At 56.6% G+C, this 4,990-nt stretch overlaps 1 long non-coding RNA gene across 1 annotated transcript in view; it reads left to right on the top strand.

Annotated features, from left to right (window-relative positions):
• Positions 1-1,756, top strand: part of LOC107215518 — a 9,046-nt gene extending 7,290 nt beyond the window's left edge. The window contains exons 3-4 of the long non-coding RNA XR_004500351.1: positions 711-793; positions 1,461-1,756. This is a non-coding gene — a long non-coding RNA (uncharacterized LOC107215518). The remainder of the gene's footprint in view (positions 1-710; positions 794-1,460) is intronic.
• The last annotated feature ends 3,234 nt before the right edge of the window (positions 1,757-4,990 follow it).

Below are 4,990 nucleotides of genomic sequence, written 5' to 3' on the forward strand. Positions count from 1 at the left end.
GGGGCTGCAGGTGAGGGGCTGCAGGTGAGGGGCTGGGGGCTGCAGGTGAGGAGTCGGGGCCCCTCGGGGCCATGGCAGGTGCTCAGAGCTGCTCTTTGTCCTCCCAGGAGACACGGATCTGTCAGGGTGTCCATCCCCCGGTGCTGTGGCCTGGGGGTGATGGAACAGTGGAACACCCTGGGCTGGGAGGGACCCTCAGGGGGTTGGTGGTCCAACCCCTGGCCCTGCACAGACACCCCAACAATCCCCCCATGCCTGGGAGCTGTTCCTGAAACGAGCTGCTCGTGGACATCAGGCACTGGAGCTGCTTGGGAGCAGGGTGCTGGGACAGGAGCTGAGCCCCCGTTTGTCCCCCAGCCCTTGGGCTGCTCCTTGCAGATGTTGTCAGCAAGTCCCAGGGAAGCAGGACGTGGTGTTTGTGGTGTGACCCATCGTCACCATCCTGATGTTCTCTTGGCACAGCTCCCCTGACCGGGGAGTCTGATGGGCTCTCCCACCCCAGCCCGTGCCTGGCCCCAGCAGACACCTGATGATGAAACCTTCTGCCTCTCTGTTTGCTGGGATTTTCAGGGGAGGAGTTGTTTTGTGTTTTCATCCTTGCAGAGGGCCCAGCAGTGCAGGACTTCAGGGAGCTGAGAGCTTTTTAACAGCTGTAACAAATACTGAAAACTCCAGTTAATTCTTTTCCATTTGTGCCTTTTCATCTTCAGCTCTCAAAAACTGGTTTGAAAACATCAATTAAGCTTCCTGTTGTCTGTTTCCAAGATCAGCGGGGGAGGAAACTGAGGCACAGGTAAAAATTATCTGAAGTCTTGTAACGCTATTACAGTGACTGAGTCATCTTGTTTTGGGCCACTGGAGGCAGGAGACCTTGGCTCTGTTTCTGTGTTGCCATTCAGGTCCGGGGGGTGCCAATAGTTTTTGAAAAATGTGCTGTTAAACTGACAAAAATGTAAACAATTGTCATTCCTCAGCTTTGGGGTTGGAAGGAATCCTCATCCTGAGGCTGACTTAGCTGGAAAAGCCTCTGGAGAGCTGGGGTCTGGCTGAGTCTGGAGACCTCCCAGGGATGGAGACCTCACTCAGCCTCTCTGGCTGTTGGACCCATTGGTGTATGTTAATGGATATTGCATTAATGGAGAAGCAGCTCCCAACATCCACTCTGAGCCTCTCCAGCTACAAATTGTGGCTTTTGCCTCTGGTTTGTCACCTGCACTGCTGGGAACAGTCCTTGTGCGTTTGTCTGTGGGACACAAACATCACCTGGGAGCCTGTCATGGAGTCACAGGATCCCAGAATGGTCTGGGTTTAAGTTTTGGATGCAGTTCTGAGGTGTTTGATATCTTGTACTAAAACTGAAGCAAACCAGTGGCTTTTAACAATTGTGATGTTTGTAAGGGAAATAAAAGTTGTTCTTGTCTGTCCTGTGAAGAGTTGATGAAATGAAGTTTCTTTTACAGGAACAGGGAATTAAGAAATGAGTCCTGTGTATTTTGGAGTGTCAGCCTGACACAGGCAGTGCTGCATCCTCAGGTAACGTGTCAGTGATCCAGCTGCCAGGTGGTTCACGGGTGTGAAGTGCCCCAGTGGGTCAGTTGTGGTGGGGATGGTGAAAGTCTCATGGGACAGGTTCTGTTTCATCCCCTGAGTGAAACAGCACTGTCTGCATGATGCACCTTCATGTGGCTGTAGTGGGGCATGGGGGAATGTGAGAAGTGATAACCAGTAATTAAAATTAACCAGGAAGTTTTTAATATCTCATGTGTGGCTTTGATATTTGGGTAAAATATCAATGCTGGGATTTCCTGCTGGGTGGCAGAACTGCCTGCAGGGCCAGGACACTGGATTTGGGGGATTGCAGTGTCAGAGCAAAGGTTTGCACAATCGTTTCTGTGACCCTCGGTGCTGTATGAAAGACAGAATTAAATCAGAGATAAAATCGTCCCTAAGAGGTTTGGTGGGCGTGGGAAGGGCGTGGGAGGAAGTGGAGAAACGCGTTTGGGGAAGGGAGAGGAGCTGTGCTGGTTGGAGCTCTGTGCAGCCCTGAGCAAAGCTGCAGCATCCAGACCCCGGGCAGGACCCTCAGCTGTGAACCCCAACTGCTGCACCTGTGGGAGCCAGGATCCCCTGTCCCTCAGCCCTGCACTGCTGCACTGCTGTCCTTCAGCCCTGCACTGCTGCTGCACTGCTGTCCTTCAGCTGTCCCTCAGCCCTGCACTGCTGTCCTTCAGCTGTCCCTCAGCCCTGCACTGCTGTCCTTTCTGTTGAGTGCAAAACCCACAGGTGTGTGTGGGATTTGGAGGGTCGGGCTCCTGTGTTGGGAGCCATTCCTTGCCCTCTGTGGTGTGTCACAGCTCAGCATTGTCCCTTTGGGGCCCATGTGACACTGGAGTTCCCGCTGCAAGTGTTCATCTGCTGCAGAGGAAATGTTCTTGCTGCTCTCCCAGGGCACTGAGTCCATGCCATGGTACCTGCCACCGTGCCATGTCACCTTCCCTGTGTCACCTTCCCCATGTCACCTTCCCCGTGCTCACCCTCCCTGGGGCAGGCACAGGCACGAGAAGTGATGAGAACGATGATTCAGGGCTGGGCCATGAGGAGCTTTGGTTCTGTTCCTCAGGTAAGCGAAGCAAACCCTTGGGATTCCAGAGCTGTCCGGGCAGCTCTGCAGAGCCCATGGAGGGGACAGCTTTGGGTCACTGTCATTCACTGCTGTGCAAATCCCACCAACCTTCCTGGTCCCCCCAGGCCTTCAGAGCACTCTCCTGGGTCAGGACATGCTGCAGGTCTCTGCTGCCCTCCCGCCCCTCACCCCAGCAGGACCCTCCTGTCTCCTGTGCCTGCTCTGCTCCCCCAGACCCTGCTCCCCTTCCAGCAGCCCCCCTGGGCTCCCAGGACAGGTGGGTGGCAGATTCCTGCTCCCAGCCACTTTTCCCTCACAGCAGGGAACAGCCTGATGGTTCCTGGCTGCTTTCCCAATATTCAAGTTCACCTTTCTGCTGCTTTTTCAGGCTGCAGGATGGTTTCCTACATGCCTGCTGCTCCTCCCTCTGCTGCTGTCTTGCCTGAGGTAGAGGTGAGCTGGGGTAGTGTAATGCTGGTTGTTTTTGGTAGATGGGAGAGGGGATGTCCCCTGGGCCTGCTAAAAGCGTCCCCTCCATCCCCAACTGTGGCAGAGACCCCAGGTCCTTCTTCCCCAGAGCCACAGGCCTCCTTTGCACTCCCCTGCCCCAGGCTTTGGCCAGCTTTACCCCTGTGAGCTGCTGCTTGCTCAGCTTCCATCACACAGAGCTTTGCATGGACAGAGGGAACACGGAATCCGGAGAGTTCCCGGGTGCAGCCTGACTCCGGATCATCCCAGAGCACGTGGGGCTGGAACAGCCCTGCACTGCAGCCCCACTGCCTCACCTGGGGGCAGGTTTCTCGCTGTGCTGCGTGTGACAGGCCTGACTCATCCCCTGTCCTTGGGAACAGCTATGCCAGGAATATGTATTTATGTACATAAAAGCATAAATGCCGGTGCCTGTGTCCTGGTTTTGGCTGGGATAGAGTTAATTCCCAGTAGCTGGTCCAGTGCTGTGTTTTGGATTTAGATGGGAATAATGTTGGTAACAGCCCATGTTGCAGTTGTGGCTGAGTTGTGCTTACTCCAAGTCAAGGACATTTCTCTGCCAGGGAGCAGAGGCACAAGGAGCTGGGTGGGAGCACGGCCAGCAGAGCTGATCTGGACTGGCCAGAGGGATATTCCATTCCACAGAGCATCCTGCCAGAGCAGAACCTGGGGGTTGGGAGCTGTCTGTCACTGCTGTGTGATGAGCTGGGTCAGGGGTAGTGAGGAATTCCTTCCCAATATCCGAGAGCCCTCTCGGCCTGCAGGAAATGCTGCGTTGGCTTCGGGTTAATCCTCCGGTACATCTGCAAGGGCAAGAAATGACTTTGTGTCAAGGCAGAGCCTTGGGCCCTGGGAGGACGTGGAGCCTGGCCGCTGCAGGCCGTGGGGCAGAGACGTGTCCTGAGCGCCCCGATCCCCCCAGCCCCGGCACCGAGCCCATCCAGGCCGTGGCTGCCAGCCCTGGGCCGGCGCCTTGTCCATCCGTCCATGGCGGCTCCAGGAGGGCAGCGGGACGCGGCGGAGGCGCAGCCCGGCGTGTTCTCGGTGTCAGCCGGCAAAGCCGGGGCGGGAGCGACCACATCCCGCTGCTTTCTGTGTTCTGGTGCCGAGGGGAGGCCGTGGGAGCGGGGAGGGGAACACGGGAAATGGGGTTTGCCGGGGCCTCCCGCGCCTCGTGTTCCTTTGTCCTCAGCGCGGCTGTTCCGGCCCAAGCCGCCGCCATCCTCTCTCCCCCACAAACACCAAGGCTCAGCCTTTCACCCTCCTCTTCCAGCACGCTTCTCTCAGGGGCCTCTTGGCAGCACTTTCCCCCATCCAATGGTTAAGAAAATATTATAATTTTTAATTTCCTCATAGCATCAGTGGTTTTGGGGATAAACACCCTGTCGCAGCAGCCCTTTCTGTCGGCTCACGGCACCGCGCCACGGCCCTGCCGTGTCACCAGGCCACTTGTCACCAGTGGGGCCCTGCACAAATGCCACAAGCCCCCCTGGAGCTAACGGCCTGGGGCGTTAGAGCCCTTTTGCGGATTATTTGGTTCATTTGGATTGTTCTGTTTATTCAAATTCAGTTATTCGAATTATTCAGTTTATTCACATCGTTTGGATTATTCGGATTATTCGCATCAGGGTAGAGCCTGGAGCCCCCCGGGGGGTCAGGACCCCTCGGGGAAGGGTGGCTGTCATAGGGGGGTCATTGGAGTCTCCTCTCCCACTGGGGCTCTCCGGGGCCGGGTTTTAGGACAATAACCGGTACCGTTTCCACGGCCCCGGGGGTGATGGAGCCCTTGGGGAACTGGGGGATTTCACCCCCACCATCGCAGCGGAGCGGGGGCACCGGGCCGGGCCGTTGGCGGGGGATTCCCGCAGTCGCCCCCGG

Source organism: Parus major, chromosome 28 (assembly GCF_001522545.3).
Source record: "Parus major isolate Abel chromosome 28, Parus_major1.1, whole genome shotgun sequence".
In the NCBI taxonomy this organism is placed as follows: Eukaryota; Metazoa; Chordata; class Aves; order Passeriformes; family Paridae; genus Parus; species Parus major.